Source organism: Clarias gariepinus, chromosome 2 (genome assembly GCF_024256425.1).
Source record: "Clarias gariepinus isolate MV-2021 ecotype Netherlands chromosome 2, CGAR_prim_01v2, whole genome shotgun sequence".
Taxonomy (NCBI): domain Eukaryota; kingdom Metazoa; phylum Chordata; class Actinopteri; order Siluriformes; family Clariidae; genus Clarias; species Clarias gariepinus.
The window spans coordinates 24,251,989-24,272,394 of NC_071101.1; the positions used below are offsets into that span (position 1 = coordinate 24,251,989).

At 37.1% G+C, this 20,406-nt stretch overlaps 1 protein-coding gene across 2 annotated transcripts in view; it reads right to left on the reverse strand.

Annotated features, from left to right (window-relative positions):
- Positions 1-20,406, reverse strand: part of otud7a (OTU deubiquitinase 7A) — an 82,192-nt gene that overhangs the window by 43,724 nt on the left and 18,062 nt on the right. The window contains exon 1 of one of the 2 annotated variants that reach the window (XM_053482627.1): positions 1,451-1,759. The exons of the other annotated variant lie outside the window; for it this stretch is intronic. The gene's annotated coding sequence lies outside the window, so the exon portion shown is untranslated. Of the gene's footprint in view, positions 1-1,450; positions 1,760-20,406 lie in introns of those variants that run through there. 2 annotated transcript variants of the gene reach the window in all.

The window sequence follows — 20,406 nt, forward strand, 5'->3', positions numbered from 1 at the left end:
GTTGTGTCTGGAATGCCATCTGATATTAAAACCTGTGCCAGGTTACATGTGCGGACCTACTGGGCTGCTGTGGCAGCCCCTTAATGAAAGCAGAAATCAATAACAAGTTTGGGAATCCAGTTTGTTGCCCTCATGTGTGACCTTATCTGAATGAGATACCACTTCTAATCGCCAATTAGACAACGAACTGCTTTTAATAGTCTTAACCGGGAATGTCACCAGTGAGTGCTGCTAGTCTCATGGGCACTAACAGTAGGACAAAAAAAGGGCTCAACTTTCATTTTCTCAGCCCATTCAGTGAAGATTCCGCTGTACATGCACAAAACATTCTCTTTTATTAGCAGTATTGCATTAGTGGAAGATTCATCAAAACAAACCTGGTAATGACTATGATCATTTTTATTTAATCCTTTATGGAGCAATGTGCCGTAAGGTACTGTACTTACAGAAAACAATTAAATTGAAGAACAAGAGACTCTGAAGTATTTGCACTCCTGCAACCACTACATAAAACATAAAACTCTGCCATTTTTCCACCTTATATGTGGCGACCACTGATTAAACATCTACCTTTAAACAGTGTGGCAACATCAAACTTAAGGTGTTTTACAATGCTCCAAAAACATAGTACATATGGTAACAAAGGACAAACTTGTATTAAATAAATGTTTAACATTATAATTGTAATAAGCATCAAACCTCCAGTTACTAAAAAACAAAAAAATAAAATAAATAGCAGTTACTTTTTATTTATGATTTAGCCTGTGGCAGAAAAATGTTTTAGTAAATCAGTAATCCAAAATGCAGACAAACTGTCATTTACAAATGATTAATTCACAAGCATTAGAAAATAGCTGATAATAATGTTAATGTGGATAATTTGTTCCAGCCACCCAAAAATATTACCAAAAAATACAAATTTCCAACACTAGAATCGTATTTTTCCATATAAAACAATCAAAACTTTTAGAAATGACATTAATTTAAGTTAAATTATAAAATAAATAGACATTTAACCTTAATTAACTTTAATTTATGATTCCTCTTGGCACCAGCTGCTTTAAAAAAACGAAACTGAAAGTAGCTCCCTTTCCTCGTTTCTACCGTCCTTGCTATCCTCTCGGGGACCCATGGTGCCATGTCTTCACTAAATCTCTGTTAAGATGATTGTCAGTTGTGTTTTTAAATTAATCCAGTGCATAATTTATCATCCTATATCTATTCATTATTTTAACTCATACTACGAATGCAAGAAATATTATTTAAACTTAACCTGGGTTTTTAATCAAAGTCTTCAAAGATATAAGAAAAGCTGCAGCAGATCTTAAAGATCGGGAAAGACATATAAACATTACACACATTCACCTACTGTATACACCCATACGGTAGGTAGCTACGAACAAAACACCAAAACGATTAGGCTTGTGGTTATTTCACAAGTTACAGTTACCTGAATGTTTTGGACTGCAACTCTCCATGTTTTTTTTTTTTAGTCCTCATCCACGGAGATAGAAGAAAATGAGCGATTTCAGCCAACATTAGGTTGGACAACCAGTGAGAGAGATAAAGACACAAACAGCTCCAGCACCACACTGTGATCGAGCTCACTGCCCAACGTTATTTTCCACAGGATATGAAACAGCATCACCAATACACAAGTAAAAGAAAGTCGACAACATTGTCTCAGGCAGTGATTCACCGTATCTGCATATTTTCTTACTGATGACCAACATTTCCACAGCTAAAATTAAATTAGCGACATCCGCTATTCCGTTCTGAGCCACGAAGATTTATTTTGAGAAAGTCAGACATCTGGCAGGGGTGGAAAAATATGTTTTCACACCTAAGCAAAACTGAAAACATGAGCGGTGTGAGAATCAACATGCTTGCAATCGACTATCAGAATCGGAATGGATTTGCAGTTTGAAACACGTACATCCGATCTATTAATTATTATTTTTCGCGAAAAGAAAAAGTTGAAACTAGAATTTAAAGACTGTTATGTAACAGCAAGCTGGCATTAACGACTTACTGTAGCTTTAACACTTTGGGCTGAAACAAGCGCACACCCAAACATACTTGTACACGAGTGAAAGTAACATTCTCACTCTCAATCAGCAACCTGTTTAATGAGACTATAATAAGCACAGGTTAAGTAGTTCTGATGACCCTACTGAAAGTGCCATGCATACCTGTAATGGAACATTGTGTGCCTGTGTGCATGTATTTGTGTGTGTTTGTGTGTGTGAGCGTGTGTAAGCATGTGTGTGTGTGTATGTGTGTGTGTATGAGTGTGTGTTTGGAGCAGAAATCATACATAAAAGTTCAGAGAACTATAGGGTGCCAGATCAAAGTGCTTAAAGTTGGGTACATGAAGTATCATGCAGTTATAGAGCACTATGTGTCTTCTTCTTGTGAAACAATTATTGTGGATCTACAGAAGCCCCTGACACATCATTTTTATCTAAAGTTAGCGCTCCATTGAAGGCTTATTTGAAAAGCTACAAAAGAGCTATTTTCAAGTGTTGTGACATGGATGTATAACTGTATAATGTATAATGCTTGTAATATGTGTCATTCAATTCTAACCAGAACTTTTAATGAAATTTCTTGTGAATGACGGTGTAAAAGAAAAGATTAACATTTACAAAAGACATCAAGCACTTCTCATCAAAGTGAAGAGACTCTTAGCCGCAGTAAAACATGTGATGGTAAGAAAGTTTTAAAGAAGGTCCTACTTCAGTGAATGATGATCCTGGCCGAGGTGGCTCAAGGCCCACTGTAGTCGTTCCCAGGAACATTCAGGAAGTAGAATGCTCCCATGTAAACCTAGTTTGATCATTATAGTTACTCTGTTTTTGCACAGTACAGTCCTGATGTTACACCAAGCCAGTTCCACATGTTTGGACCGTTAAAGAAGATCCTGGGAGGCCAGCGTTTCACACGTGTACAGTAGTAGGCAGTCTGATCATGGCTCTGGCGTACTGAGAAAAATGTCTGCCTTGAGGGTATCCGAGCACTAGTGAAATGCTGGGATAAGTGCATCAGTGTAGTAGGGGATTGTATAGAGAAATAAAGAGAGTTTTTACTCATATATCTGTGTTCTGTTATTTGGAACAGCAAAAATCCCGGTTTGACTTGAACAACCTTTTTATAACGCTATATAATGACAGTATAATATCAGAGCTACAGTACTGAACCCTGCACGGTGGCACGGTGGTGTAGTGGTTAGCACTGTCGCCTTGCACCTCCAGGGTCCGGGTTCGATTCCTGGCCAGACTCGATTCCCGCCTCTGTGTGCATTGACTTTACATGTTCTCCCCGTTCTCCCCGTACTTGGTGGGTTTCCTCCAGGTACTTCGTTTTCCTCCCACAGTCCAAAATATGTGTCCTACAATGGATTGGCACCCTGTCCAGGGTGTACCCTGCCTCGTGCCCTAAGCCTCCTGGGATAGGCTCCAGGTCCCTGTGACCCTGAATACAGGATAAAGCGTTAGGTCAAACATTTCAATGATGCATATGGTCTAATTTTTGCATTGTGATTGAACCAATCATGTCACGATCATTAAATAGGGAACATAACATCGAACTGATCTTCACACTAGGTAAGCATACGGATGCCGTATACACTATACTTGCCTACGTGCTCCAGCACTAAGAGTACAGATGGAGCCACGCCAAATAGCCGCGGAAGTGTGAATTGCGTACGAATGGCGTACGGCTGCCTTATGCACGCCGTAATCCCCCCTCCTTTTCCTTCGAGAAAGGCGTGTCAAGATTTCACAGTAAACACGCCCATTCAAGCCCTATTTATGCAGTTACCTGGTTCCACCACTAGATGGCGCTTCGTTCTCAAGGACCCGTTAACACAAGCCAGCAATTTAGTTGCGCTGAGTTGCAATCACGTGATTTTACCAACCCACCCCCACCGAACTGACGCTGCCAAACTGCACTAGAGATGAAGATGGCGGCTTAATGGACTATTCGCGGTAAGTGGTGTTTTTATTTATAAAATTTGTTTGGGATTAGTTTACAGTTTATTTTCCAGTTTAGTTTTTTTACCGGCCGTTTTGAAAATCACTGGCAGCACCAGCAACGGTCAGATGTGACTTTAGATAACTTAATGATCTGTTTACCAAGTCTGGAGTTAACATTACAGCTTACTGTCAGTGTCACAAACTCACAATGTCACTCCTCTTTAACTAAAAAAGACACTAAAGCTTCGAAAATACTATTAATGTCCCTATTACAAAAGCTGCACTACCAAATGAAGAGTGTTTGTGCTCTATAAAAATGCCTTTAGAATCTGACCGCGTGTTGTCTGGATTAATTCAGCATTTATTTATTCTTCGGGTAAGAGTTAATCTGCAGGTTATATCTGTGAATATAATGTGATGCAGTTCATGAAGGACACAAGCTGAGGATAGATGTACAGGAGCTCGCGAGCTAAACGCTCATAACCCGGTTTATATTTTTCTCAATTTGGCCGTGAATTTTCGCGGTAGCGCGAGCGCTTAGTTACCGAGATGGATAAAAACTCTGAAGTGTTTATCAGTTAAGGAGTGTGGGGGGGGGGGAGGTGTGTGTGTGTGTGTTTGTGTGGGGGGAGGTGTGTGTGGGAGGAGGTGTGGGGGGCTTCAGTACTCGGGTAGTTATAGTTTGGCTTCAGAGATTAACTAATATATACGAGTGTTATATCGCCTAACTTATTTGTATGAAAAGCGCATTTTAATTTAATGCAGACGATAATACAGACAGACCGGGCTTAACACTAACAAAGTTCAATGGTTAAAGTTATCCCAGTTTATTTACATTCCAGAATTCCCCAAAACAGTATTTTACACACTCTGTGGTGTAGGTTTACTAATATCTTTTATATTTATTACAACTAGATATTCTGTAAAGTTTATTTATCTTTGTCTTCACTAAATTCTCCTGTTGTCTTTAATCAGGGCTCCGCTGTGGAGGACTGGGGGGTCAGACGGATGACGGTTGGCCTTTTGGAGCTACTGGAGGAGCCTGAACAAGCTGTTAAAGGGAGCTGTAGGAGGGATGACGTCACAGTGCAACAGCTTTAGAATTATGTTTGGTCAGGTCTACTGTATATTCTGAACATAGAATTGCAAAACGTCTAATACTTTATTAAACAGTTTTTAAGAATTAAACAGTTCCATCTTTAATATTTTAAAAAAATGATATTTTAATATAAAAGAACCAGATAGAGACTGATAAGCAGCTGGTGTTATCCGGGTATTTTAATGACCTTTAAGCAAAAATTAAACATGTTTTCACCTGTTTTATACAAATTATCTGTTTTTACTTTTACTTTTGACTAGTTTTGAAAGAATAAATTTTATTTTTAAAGTCATGTGTGCGTGTTTTAATTGTTGGGGGATTGTTTGTGTATTTAAAAATACATTTACTTAAACCAACAACTTCAATGTGCAAAAAATGGGACCCGACGTTGTTTTAAATAGTCAAAGAGTTAGGCTAATAATAATGATAATAATAATAATAATAATAATAATAATTATTATTATTATTATTATTATTACTGGTTATAGAAACGAATGAAAACAACAGTTAAACACTTGATCATATGTATCTGTGCTAGTTTGTGTTTGTGACCCATAATCATTTTTTTTCTCAGTATAATGTTTTGGGGGGTTTTAAGAATCCATTAAAAGAGCAAAGACAAACTTGGAAGGTAAGAAACCTCAGTGGAGAATACTGACTATGACATGGTGCTAATTGCTCTGTGTGTGTGTGTTTGGCGGGGGGAGGGGTACTTCAGACTTACTTGTCTCTGCCCAAATGTTTGTGTTAAACCAACGGAGAAATGCAGGAGCGCGCGCGCACACACACACACACACCTCTCATCCACAAACGCTTTAACTGTTGTCTTGTAAATCGTTGATTAAACCTAAGAACACAGCTGTTCAGCATCAGTCCTAAACACAAGCGCAGGGTCTGTTTTTGTCCTTAATTAAAAGACACCAATATGTTAATTTACACAATGATAACATGTTGTTTATGTTTAATGTTTATTTTGCGGGAAAAGGTAATAAGCAATATTTAAAATAAAACAAACCAGGAAGTAAGTGTTTCATACATTAAGGTGCTGTGTATAACCAAGTGCTCCAACAGACATAGCAACAGTGTGTGCGCTGTGGGGGACTGGAAGGTGAACGAATATAATCATTTACAAGACAAAGGACGTTCAGAGGTGTGTTATACCCCCCTGCCACGGAATCGCTATCTTCAAAGAAAAGCCGCCGCCCCTTTTCATTCAAACGCGTTAGCGAGTGTTTTTCTTTCCCTTCGCTCGGTTTTGTGAACACAGTTGCGTTCAGTAACACGATGGAACCAATTACATAAACAGCAGCAACAACAACCATTATGATCACACTTTGTTGAATTTATATTGCTTAAATAGTTCGCAGCTGTGTCCTCTTTGCATTGCTACGTGTTTATTTACTTCCTTTTCGCATCGTATAATGCACTCTAAAATCGACACTATCAAACTTGGAAATTATATAATATTCAATCAAACATCAAGTTATTAAAAGTAACGAATTTGTCACTACTCTTCTCTCATGCAGCACGGCTAAAAAGATAATAAAAATTACACCAAAGTGCTGCAGGTTTGGTGTCTGTGAGCTTTTCCTAATCAGAGTTACACGGGGGGCATTTTGTGGCTGCCCCAGTTACACTCTACTTAGATATTACACAGAGGAGAGTTCACTTCTGTTCTCTTCATCCTAGCTTAATTTCATCTCATGACATAATAGTAAGTTTTGTAAAGTCTGAGTTCATCTCCCCAGCCAGTGTTGTGTATGGACAGGGTAGCATCATGGCAGGATTGGTGTCATTTTTATGATCTTTTTAGCCGTGCTGCTTAAGAGAAGAGTAGTGACGAATTCATTACTTTCGTTACTAGACTATTTTGTCTGCAAGTGAAATACATCGATACGTTAATAATTTACACCACGATAACATTACTGTAAAAGGATCTAGAGACGTGACTTTGAGACGTTCACAGTATATTCGAACCGTAGGCAGGGTTTATTCTGCATAACATTACAAAACAGCCATGTCCAATAAAACAGTGCATCTTTAATAAGCCACATTGGTTTCGAGTCAGTAGTAAAATTAACGAAAGACTGAGAAGCCCCGTAATATATATATATATATATATATATATATATATATATATATATATATATATATATTTTTTTTTTTTTTTTTTTAATGTTCAAATTAACGTTTCAGAGTAGCCTATATAATTTGTCTTGTCATCCGTTTACAGCGTTGGCTGATTTTGTAATTGAGACCCATGGGTTACATTGAAATATTTTTATTAGTATTAGTAAGCCAGTCTTTAGTAACCTTGAATAAATCACAGTATAAGCCCTCTCCCGCGCGCACGCTCTCTCTCTCTCTCTCTCTCTCACACACACACACACACACACACACACACACACACGTACACACAAACAAATAAAACATGAAATCGCGTAAAACCAAATGAAACTATGGCAAAAAATATATAAGCAGTAAAAATTACAGTAGTATCCTGTAGGTGATTCCTGTCCTGATAACAGGCGCTGACCCTCTGGACCTGTTTAGTTCTGTTAGTATTGTGTTCAAGTGTGAATGTTTATGGGGATTTAATCTGTCTCTGCTGCCGCATCTATTCACTGTAGTGATAAGTGATTAATGTCCCATCAGATCTTTAATGGGGGACGTTATACTGGTTAAATGACTAAAGACATACTGATCCGTATGGACAGATATTTGTTCCAGATATTATGCGTTATTAATCGATTTGTTTTGCCAATTTTTGACTATCAGCGAAAAAAAACATCAGCGAAAACATCAAAAATATAACGAAAACAAACTCAAGCATGAGTTAAATTTTAAGCGTTACTTTGCAGCAAAATATTATCTACCAGTGTATTAAACGGAAATAGATAAAATACACCGTAATGTAAAATACTGTACATAGCCCGCATCTGTATTCCGTACCTACAACGACCGGTATAGATAAATTACAGATGTTACCGTGTCTTTAAGTATTATTAAGGATGTCGTAAAAAATATTGCAATAAGTAGTTTTATTAATTAATTTAATCATTAATTAAAAATAGCATAAGCATCATGGGTTGTGTATTGAGTGATTTAAATCTGTTTTATGAATCGTTTTTTATCCCTCTTTTTTACCACATCATCTTTTTATGAAACTATGTTGACGTAAGTTATGTTATAAATATATATCAAATATAGTAACCGGCTGCTTGGACACTGCAGTCAACTGAAGCAGTCAATGCTCCATCTGGCGGAATTATACAGCATTGCAACCATCTTTTTAGAAAGCGCATGGGGGCGTTTATGGGGCGGGGCATCGTTAACTACGTCATCGCGGGGGATCACATTCCGTGCACGGATCGATCATGGTCCTGTCACGGTCCTGTCATGGACCTATCATGCTCCAAGCGGCTGTTTGACGTGGCTCCCACTGTAAGTGGACTGTAAGATTTCTGATAAGAGGTCAACTTTTATAGACATTAAAAAAAGTTGGAGTGTTGCAATACTGTTAGTAAAATGTGTTGCAACAGTATTATCAATGTGATATCAGAAGTTCTCGCAACACCTATAAGACCAGCGCGTCTGCATCCAGCACTTTGCAGAGTCCACCTAATAGCTTTGTGTTTTTAACATAATACAGGCATTCATGGCAGGCCTGATGGAAAGCCTGACTTGCCCATGATCCCCCATGTTATCCAGCAGTAAGTTAAGTAAGTAACTAATATAGTTGCACTGAGGTATAAGGAATTCTGCTGTGAGTAGCATAATGCAAAAAAAAAAAAAACTAGGTGTACTGGGTTGCTTAGCAACAGTCACTACAACCTGGATAACAATCATTTTAAAAATAGCTACCACAACTAGGATTTACAGGGTGTCCAGGGTGTACCCTGCCTCGTGCCCGAAGTCTCCTGGGATAGGCTCCAGGCCCCAGTTACCCTGTACACAGGATAAGGGTTATAGAAGATGAATGAATGAAGAAGATACCACAGCTAGCGTATAGCATGTCAGTGGAGGATGTAAGCAAACGGCCCGACTTAAACTTATTTTCTTGAATAATGTAGACAGTGCTAATTTATAGACAGTACTAAATCACTGTCAGTTAGACAATGTCCAAAGAGAAGTGTGAACGATAACTTGTCATTGGATTCTCGTGAAGGACATGAGACTCTGAGATCTGTTGGCTCCTGAATCAATTATTTCAGTTGAACCATGTTTGTCAGCAAGTCATTAACTTACATTCAGCTTCTTATGATATTTATTAGTCACAGTTGGGTGTTTCTTTTGCTCACACATACTTAAGTCGGATTTGTCTTTTTACTAAATTTTGACTAAATTTTAGTGTAGCTCTGCCGACAAGTGCCCCGTTTCAGCGGCCCATAGCCTATTTAGAGTGCATGGCATGGCAAGGGAAAACCATTGAATAAGACACAGCCATGGATGGCCCTGTTAGTTGGCTAGATGGTGGGTGTGTTTACTTGCCAGTTGGAAGTTAAGCTGTAAATCTGTCCTTTCAGAGAAACATTTCTGCTAATGCTATTTATATAACTACACACAGTGTTAGGACAGTAATGCAAATCTTTTGCACAGGCCTACTCAGGTGTATTACTACATCAACCATGATTTGTTCTTATCTGTTTTATCTGAAGAAATCTATTTTGAAAAGTACGATTTCTAGTTCACACTATAGTTCAAAGTTGTGTCAAAACAGACACACATATGAACCCTCTAATGTACTGCAGAGAACGTAGCATGTCTTGATAGTGTGGTTTATGCTGACATGGCCATAAACAATGTGAAAGTATAAAAGCACGAGAGGGCTGAGCTGGGGGACTGAGTTGCACACGGAGCAGCGTCGACCTCAAACACACTCTTCAAGCAGCCACAGAACTCCAACCTTGTAGAAAACAGCCCATACCTACAACCATCATGGGCTGTGTGACTAGGTAAGATGAGTAGGAGAGCATTGACGGTTATGGAAGATGAGGGTTAATAAAATGACTGCAAGTCAGTGTGCGGGTGGAAGTAATACCATGTTTGATGAGTCTCTTCACTGGAACAATTTCATCACACACAGAAGGACATGGCCTGGTTTATATTCAGAAGCACACCTCTGGAGGAAGTGAGTCTGTGTCATACTGTAGCTGAGGTTGTGTGGGTTACAAAAGCACACACACGCCCACACACACACCCAGACACACACAAACCTGTCTGTAACTCAGCGTGTCCCATGACTCTAGTTATTGTCTTACATAAGGACACTCTCAGTGCTGTAAACTGTTAAACAGACAGCAACTAAAAACACCCTTTTGCTATATAATTGGGCTAATATGTTTCACCTTATTCTAGCAGCACATCTGTAAGATTTGATAAAAAAAGAGTGATAGTGCAGGTGCATGTGAAATTGGGTTTGTAATGAAGGAGAACAAGATGGATTATTTACTCCATCATCATGGAGATTCTAAATGTACAGCCTAAGCACAATACAGCACACAATTCTTCACATGCCACTGATTAGACTTGTGATTTGATACACTGCTCAATCCTAATAGTTACATAGTCAAGCTTGTTTTTTTTATAATGCTATAAAAAAAAACAAGCTGACTATGAAACTATAAAATAATAACCTAATAAAACACTAGCCCGTCAGTAGACTATGTATTATACAGTATATCCTTAAGGCCACCAGCACCGATTGGTGCATAGGGCAACGAAAGTTCTCCATTGTAGAGGACTTTCGCTGTTTCCATAGTGGTTGTTTTTTTGCTAGCCCAACACCCAACCCTTCTCCTTTGGGTTAGCAACGGCGGAGCTCTAGACTTCTGGCGGCAAGAAGTTACAGCTTCACCCGGGAACTGAACCAACGATCTCCGGATGATAGGGCGAGCAGTTTACCACTGCGCCACTCAGGGGCCAATGTATTATACAGTATATATATATATATATACTGTATATACAATTTCTAAAGATTTAATATATATTGTTGACCGTGAGACATGAGTTATCAAACACTTTTTTGAACAACCTCCCTTTTGTTAACATTTTTGTACGTTTTCAGTGCATTGCACCTTTTCAGTGCATTACAGGATTATTGTCAACACCGTCAGACATTAAAAGATGTTTCTAAATTCTACTTATTTTTTTTAAACATAGGTTTTGTCCAATAATCATGTGTCTTTGTAGCTGTTATATAATTATTTTCAAATTCAATGCAGCAACTTTTAATAGCATTTAATTAAGATAAAAACTGGCTTCCTATAAGTTATTACGAAAGATCCATCTTTGCTTTTTACCCCAAAAACAGTAGTAAAAAGTAGTAATATTAATAAAATCTTTCATAATCTTAAGATATATAATATTTCATTAAAAATACGCTATTGTGGGAACAATTTACTGGAAAAAATAAATACATGAACACCAAACATTTCCACTCGGGCGGTGCTGACACACATCTGACGATGTTGACATCTATATATAAACCAAAGATTCTGTATGTTTGTTTGTGTGGTGGGCAGCAGGCCGTGCATGGCCCGTGGGTAGTAGTAGTGGTGTTTGCACAGGTAGTCAGCTTTTATGTCATGTTGTGGGCATATCACAGGCAATTATCAGCTCTTGTGTCATACCATGTACGTGTCACAGGCTTTCCTAAATGTAACAGTAGGCAACGCTGTCTGTGGCGAAAAGTCAGGCCGAGCTTAGGGCCACTGAAATCCTGGATCAGAAGTAAGGGCTGTCAAAACATCGGAGCAGCATGAGGAGCAGCAACTAGTTGACTGCACACTCCATTCACAGGTAGCACAGATATCAAGGGTTTTACAGATACAAAACTATCAAATTTTATTTTTAACATTTATGCAACGGTAAACACTTTTAGTGTGTGTGTGCCCTTTTAAACAAAACAATAAATTAATATCAACAGGAAATTTACAAAAGCCAGTTTGTTTTTTTTGCATAATTTTCTGTATACATGCATATTTTATCTGCTTGAAATTTATAATTATTATTATTTTTTTATTTTACCATAATTTAATATCATTTTAGGACATGTTATGGTTGTGACCACAACAGTATAAATATCAAATCTTTAAAATATAAAAAATGATCAAATTGACAAAGACCTAAATAGTTGAACAGGTTATATAGAACAAATAGAGAGTCATAGACGTTCCCTATTAGTTTCAGTTGGCCACAAGCTTGCCTTTTTAAAAATAAAGATTTCTTTCTTAGAAACATCTGAGGATGTTGACAGAAACCCAGGACACAAATTCAGCATATTAAAAAATAGAGTTATAATGTAATGAATTAATATTTATTAATTAAATATATTTATTTCATTAATAACAGGTGATTAATCAATATGTATTTATTTTACTTAGCATGCAATGTGTTTTGCATTAAAAAAAATAGTTTTTAGTAATTTCAAAATGTAAAGCTTTGTTCTGGACAAGGCCTTTTTCAGGTCTAGTGGGGACACTATCAAAAAAAATAAAAAATCATTTTAAGTAGGATTTAAAAAACTAATTTGTTATGCTGAGTTGATTCAGCTAATAAAAATGATCTTTTTTCTGAACAGAAAAACAATATTATGTGCTAAACATGTTTTTCCATAGTTTTCAAGAATGACTGAACGGGCATTGGAATTTCGTAGATATGATATGATAAAAACTGGCAAAGCTTGTAACAAGCACTTGATTTCTACAGACACAGTGCATGACACCTCAATCACACGTTACATGAAGAAAGTTGGAAGATCTCCTGCTATTTCTTTAAATTAGAAAGGGGCTTGAACAAAATAGCTTCTGCATAACAAGGGGTTTGTGTGTGTGTGTGTGTGTGTGTGTGTGTGTGGCCGTAATACACATTGATTCTGACAAGTACACAATTACTTGATTAGGGCCAGAAAGTGAGTAAACCAAAGCTTTTCAGTGTCTGGCTTTCTGGAAAGTCCACAAAAAGTTGAATATAATGATGAGCTGTAGAAAATCGCCTGCTATTATCACTCCTGAGATCCTGTGACTTCAGTCCCCATATAGACTCACATCATGGTAAACAGTCTAGCAACTCTGTGCTGCAGAAATGAATGGCTGCTTTTTAAGGATTGTGATTTTGAATCGTGTAAGGAGTTTGGAGAAGGTGCTGCTGATGAGCCACCTGCTCCCAGAAAATCTGAATATTTAGCTAGCAAAGTATGTGGCAGAGAACACTTTAGCACTACCTTAAACCCCCTTTTCTGTGCTAAAAGCCAATGGCTCTGATGTATTTATTATTAGATTCGAAGGACTTTTTAGTGCCTTAAAGAGGTCAATCATTACTGTATTACATTCTCATCTTACATGCTTTTAAGGGTGCTCTTCTATTCAGAATATCACAATATGCACAATATCACCCATTGGCACCTGTTTTAATTAATTACAGCAAATACTTAATACTGACTTTGTGTGCACTACTTAACACCAATTATGGTGCTACACCTGGTGCTATCAAATTGGATTTTTTTTTCTTGAAAACAAAATAATATATCATTTAAATTAATGATTAGTGACTTAGTGGAATGACTTGAAGACTGCAGTCCACAAACAGTCACCGTCACATTTAACTTAACTTAACCAGTTCTGCAAAGAAGAGTGAGCAAATATTAGAAAAGATGTGCGAAGTAAGTAGACACAAAGGCTGTAATTAAAGTAAAAGGTGGTTTAAACAAAATACTGACACAAGGAGGCGATCCTGTTCCCAACTCAGTGATTCAGTTTTTTATTTTTTATAATTTTTCTGACATGTTGGCGTCATATCTTTCACTTGGATATTAAATGGTGCACTGAGTAAAAGCAGCTAGATAAAACTAAAACGGTGGGTTTTTTTTTTGCCATACCCACTGTAAGCAGTGGTCTGACCTTGACTTCCTTATACTGGAATATGCAAAAAGGAAAAGAAGTCACTTTCTCCAATGTACAGTATATCTAGCATTTTTAGACATAAGGTTAAGATTCCAATGTGCATGTGCAAAACAAAAAAGTAATCCCTCTCTTTTGCCCTTTTTCTATTAACCTAATCTTGTACAAACCAATTAGATTTTCCCGGTTTGCGACCTCATAAGAAGAAACCCTTCCCCAACTTGTTATTCTGCCCCACCCGGCTTGTTGCTCAGCTCTTGTACTGTTCTCTGATAGGGCATGGCTCAGCAGTAGCTTATTTACATGGTCATGGCAATCACGTTTGGAAAATTAGTGACCCAGAGGTAGTCTGGGGTATAAAAACTTATATAAAAATTATCTGAGGATCTGTGCCCTGTGCCAAAACCTCTGTGTGGTTCTCTGTTTTTCTTTTTCTTTAAGTATTCAAGCTAATGCTTTTACTGACCTTTTTATGAGAATACAATAAAATACCCAAGTCCACAACATTTCCAACATATCCAGAGTTCTAACTGGACAGATTTTACCAGGCCAACAGTTTTGGAGATGAAGCTGGAGGTTGAAGATGGACAGAGCCATTACCAACCCACCATTACACAAAGACAAAAGACACACAAACACAGGTGTGTTCGTAATCATTAATACCATAAGAAGTTTATTAAAAACTAATTTTTTTAATCATTATCAAACACATTTTGTGGATCTATGAGCCCTGTGTAAACTTGTTATGGAAAAAATATATACTGTACAGTATATAAAATATATATGACCTTTTTTTCTGAAAAAAAAGTCCAAATCAAAAGGAGGAATCCGGGCATTGTCAACTCTTTGCTGCCCTTTTACTTTCAAGCCCCAGGTTCTTTTTTACCTCAGTTGCCTAAATGTCACAGTGAGCCTTTTCTCCTGCATTGTCTGTAGTTTCAAAGCGATAGATTAATGATATTTTAGCTTTGTCTAGTGCAAAAAGCATAACTCACAGAGTATGTAGAGGTAATTGCAAGTACAGAAATAGAAGGTTCATATACTGTACTTTTTGTACTTTTGGCTATTTTATAAACACTCAATTCAAAAATAGTTTTTTGGAATGACAGTCCACACTTTCAGGAAAAGTGAACTATGGTGTTACTGTATTTGAACATCACCACAGCATTACAAACATGTAGAGGAACTATTTGTTAGTTATTTAGTTAAGATTATAGATAAGATCCACTGTCCATGCTGTTACTGGTAAGTGTGGTACAAACATCGCACAGCTAAAATCTTGGTGTGGTTTTCTGTTTTTTTCTTTTAGCATCCAAGCTAATGTTCTTATTGACCTTTAGCTATACAATAAAATACCCAAGTATGGAAGTATATTAGTGCCAAAATTCTTCAAAGCAAAATAGCAAGTTGAATTACATGAACTGAAGAAAAAAATTCTGCATTGCAATTTAATCTGAATTGAAAAAAATCCATAGAGCATTTACAATGTTTGAAATTTTTGTCACTGCAATTTATTGTGGTTGTATATTTTACGTAAAAATGTAATTCAAGCATTTAAAATTCAATGCAAAAATATTTAAGTTACTTAATTGCAGTTCAAAAATATTTTCAAGTGTTAAAAATACAATCTTCATTATTTTTCAATCTTACAAATTCAGGTGACAAAATTCAGGTAACAAAATTCAGTTTGCAAAAATTCACGTCTTTACATCCGGGATATCACAGGAAGAGCAGTGGAGTGCCGATTGCAGTTGTTCGTGCCGCAATGTACTTTAAAGTGTGCTTCCTGCTCCCTGTGCAGTCTACTTCTCAGAAATTACTTACCGCTCGGAACGCAGCCCTCTTAACTAACAGGCTGGGTTGCCAGTTGCGCAATAAACGGTTAAAATGACTCCTCTGCCGTAAATGCTATATTCAAAGCAAATTCCAGATATCCAGCAGCATTAGAGACAATAACAGTAAGACAGGTTATAGACTGCACACTGTATATCTTACATACAGTCAGTATACACAGGGTAATGTGAGAACTGACCAGTGTTACTAGTGCAATGACGGACAAAAACTACAAGATATATAAAAAGGACATAAATAAAAAAAATATAAATTACAATAAAAAAGAGAAATGGGGTTAGTTGCAGTGCAGCCATAAAATGTACAATTTTATATATGACAAAGTCTATATATGACAACTAACTAACAACTAACTAACCACTGGCGGAGCTGGGGACTGACAGTTAAAGAGTCACAGTGTAATTAAGAGTTGGATTGAGATTTGGGATTCAACCTTATCTTTCAATAATTATCTTTGTAGCTTGCCTTATGTATAAATAAAGACGTAGCTGCTAAGGAGACTACAAAGTGTTGTTAAAGATGACATAATGTGATCAGATGTGTTTTTGCTGGAAGTGCTTTCTTGTCTGGTTTTGGCAGGCTGCTGCTCTCTCGTTTCAGTACTGAGGATTGCACCGACCCACTTTTACTCATGCTGCGTCCGACAGTTATAATAAACAGTTATTAGAACACCTGGAATGTGGAGTGATGCATATAGTTAAACTTCTCGTGCTGTTACTTTTCTTAACTATCACTCAGGGAATAGCTTTTGTCCACTTAGATTACTTGGTTAGTACTGTTACTGTATATAAAGAAAGTTAAACATTAATATTTGGAACTGAAAATTTAACAGCACTTTGCTATAAATGTAAATAACTGTTTAATGGCTAGATAAATTGAGAGTATGCTCAGCACCATTTTACATGGGAGTTAGGGAATGGGTTGCGGAGGATTAGGAAGTGGGTTGTAATGAAGGATTCCGTAGTTGTCGCTCTTCCTGCACCTGGCTGGCTTTTGCAGAGTAATAATGCTCGATGACGCAGCTGCACATTGCCGCCTCACGAGTTGTCGACTCAATACAAACAAACATACTTTTTCCCTTATACAGATGGCCTTTTGTTGGCGAAATTTTATACTCTAAGCAATTTATGCATTTCCAGGAAGCATCCATCAGAAACAATGCATGAATTCTATTGCTTACTTACATTTAACGTGCACATTACTGTGTAAGCCATGCACACAAATCTCTAATGGCTTAAAGCAGAACTAAAGCTATCATCCTTCTACTTCTTCTTTTGTGTCTTGAATGTGTTAAACAGGGCACCCAGCCTGTGTGATTGCTGATAAGAGAGTAGGCTGAGCTGCACCGGGCATAGAACCGGATACCAACTGGATGCCAAGCTCACCAGATGGAACGATCACTATGCTGCATCATCCCCCCTTTACCAGGCTCAGATCAGTGCCAGCGTTTCAGACAGACTCGAAAACACTGTGTAATAATGCTGATGGCATAATGACTCCATTTGTTAATGTTTGACTGAATTTTGCAAACCTCATTAACAAGAGTGGAAATGTCAAATAAATCCAATTGGATCACAGCACAAACACTTACAGTGTGAGCACTGTTTCATTTTACCAGACAAAAATCACAGTTTGCAATCATTTTTCCAGGAAGTACAGAAGTAAAATTAAACGTGCTGCTCAAAAGTGCTCTGAGCCTTACAAAATAAATCTGTAGCAACCAAACTCACTTTTTGCAGATTGATAGATTAGCTACTCAAATAATAATAACGAAGCATTTGAATATTTACACCATCTACCTGACATTCTTCAGCATAGAGACATAAAATACAAATTAAAATACATTATAAAATGTATCTCCTTTCCGCTTGTACTAATGTGTGGCAGGATGGCTGTGCCATAGCTTGCAAACAGACCATCAAGAGAAATATACCAGATGGTCAGGTTTTAAACTGACAGTCAGGGGCTGAACAGTCTGAGCTTTTACTGTAATGGCTAATCTCATCCCCAGACTTACGGTATTGACACATTATCCACTTGCTCACTTCCGGACCAATGGCATGTCCATTTTCATGTTGTGTAGACAAAGAGAGTGGGAGAGTGAGAGAGAGAGAGAGAGAGAGAGAGAGAGAGAGAGAGAGAGAAGAGAGACTGTGATCTGATTTAGGAAGTGTCTAAAATGAATGAAGTTGAATTAGATGACTACTGGGTTGAAAAGCAGGCACTTGCCTATGAGAGAATTTTTCGTAAATTATTAATGATGGTTTATATTAAGAATTCTGTATTCATAATATACAGTACCAGTCAAAGGTTTAGACACACCTTCTAATTCAATGTTTTTTTGTTTAGTGGTTCATTTTCTACATTTTAGAAAATTTGAAACTATGAGTAACACATATGGCATTAGATCATCAGTTATTAACAAGGACAGTCAATAGTTCTTGCAAAACCTTTCAAGCACCATGATGAAACTGGCTCTCATGAAGATCCTCCCAGGAAGGCTAGATAAAAAATTACATGTTTTGATTCCTCTTATATAACATTTATAAGCAAAAATTACATTGCTTTATTTATGAAAGAATAACATGTCTTACCTTTGTTACGTCATACTGTAGGTTTTTAACTTACACTTATTGCTAAAAAATAAGCAGGTGTGGTTCATTTAGTCATTTAAGGTAGTCCCTGTAGTCACTTTGTGAACATTTGTTTACTTACTTACAGTCACCAGTGGGTTTGTACAAACATACATTTAAGTCCTGGTCAGGTATTAAACAGACCACTTGTATATTTCTTCTTTTCTGACCTTTTTTTTTTTTGATGAGCATGTCTGTTCTCTCGTGGGATGTGGTCCAGCAGTGGCTAATTTTCATAGGCAGGGACAGGTTTGGAGTGGAAGTCAAATAAAGCGCGTTTGGCTAAATTCGCATTAAAGGCATCATTGTTCGATTAAAATTTTTGTCAGATCAGATTTGCATGTCATGACCGTTCACATTCATAATTGCAAGTGACTTTTATCTTTCTCTAACATTGATGCATCTGTCCTCCGAAACTAGACACATGGATGCATCTTTGTTTGCACCATCTGGGTTAAAACTTGTCACATTTGTAAGACCACTTACTTATTTAAAAAAATAAAATAAAAATCTATTGCTAACACTGTTATTAAATCGTCCTGACTGACAGCGTCAGCGCCCTAGGCATGCGCAGGGGCAAAAAGCTGCATGGATTTCAATCTGTCCAATCTCCTTCAAGTCGCTTGAACGTGTATTGGATCCAATCTAAGACCACATATGAAAGCGACTCAGATCCGATTTGAAATACATCAGATGTGTGCATTTAGACAGCCGTAAGAAATCAGATCTAAAAATCCCTTTAGGGTAAATAAAAATCCTTTTGATTTTGAGATTAAATGATCTAAAGCTGGAACATTAACAGACAGACTTCTGGGGACCTCTGAGACATGTGTTAACTTTGCACAAAAAAAAATGGCTTTACAAACACTGACACTCTTGACTTCTTCCACATACTGTACATCTTATCTAATTATATATATAATTTCTAAATTATATGTTTTCTTAATAATAAACCATTTGTTCATCCATTTATTCTTAGATTTAAGATTATGTGAACTGTCCTCCATGCAAGTCCATGAGAACTAGAAGCAGCAGTATACTCTTTAGGGCTATTCAGACGTATAATACATAACCGGTTAGCATAACCCAATTTATCTGGCAGCTTGGTTCATTCTAGAACACAGTGTTCTGTTAGAGGCATGAACAAGGACAAAGGGGAAATCCTACTGCTCAGGATGTACATATAGCATGACCTAGTCTATGTACTTTATTTGCATGATGATGTATTCCTTCCGTGTTTGATTACACATAGAAAATCTTCCTTAGTTAAGCAGTCAGCATCAGATCTCACAGTCCCTCCAGACAAAGCACTGGGAAAACCTGTTCTTAAAAATTATCTTTTCCTTGAACTTGTCTCTTCGTGCCCTTGACTGTGTGCAGGTCAGGCCTCCTCCTCAGTGCACTCGCAGGAATGTGTTTGATCACAGAGTCTACAGTTAGGTATATACCAGTGGCTTAAAATGCTTAAAGACTGAGCGGAAAATACAACTGACCTGCAGGGATGAAAGTGTGCCTTCTCAAGCCCAGTAATCTAAATAAATACTGTACTTATTGTCTAAACAATAAAAAGTAAAGAATATAGTACTGACAATGTGGAAATAATTGCAGTCCTGAGGTATAATTCTAGGCGTATGGTATCATTTGAATGGATTAAATTAGGGATGTATTTAACTGTAAGATCACAGATTTTTGGGATTCATGGTATACCCTGATATAACTGTATTAATAAAATAAACGATATCTTGTGACATAATACATCAGTGTGCTAATGTAAAATGCAGAATAGAAAAACGTATTTTTTAAGCAGACAGGATCACTTTCAGCTTTCAGTACTTTATCATCAAAACATAAAATGCAACTTTTGTATTTTTTTTAAGTTTGTTCATAAACTGTAAATTATTTTAAATCAACTAGAGGAGGTCTTGTGTTTATGATTTTTCAGTCAG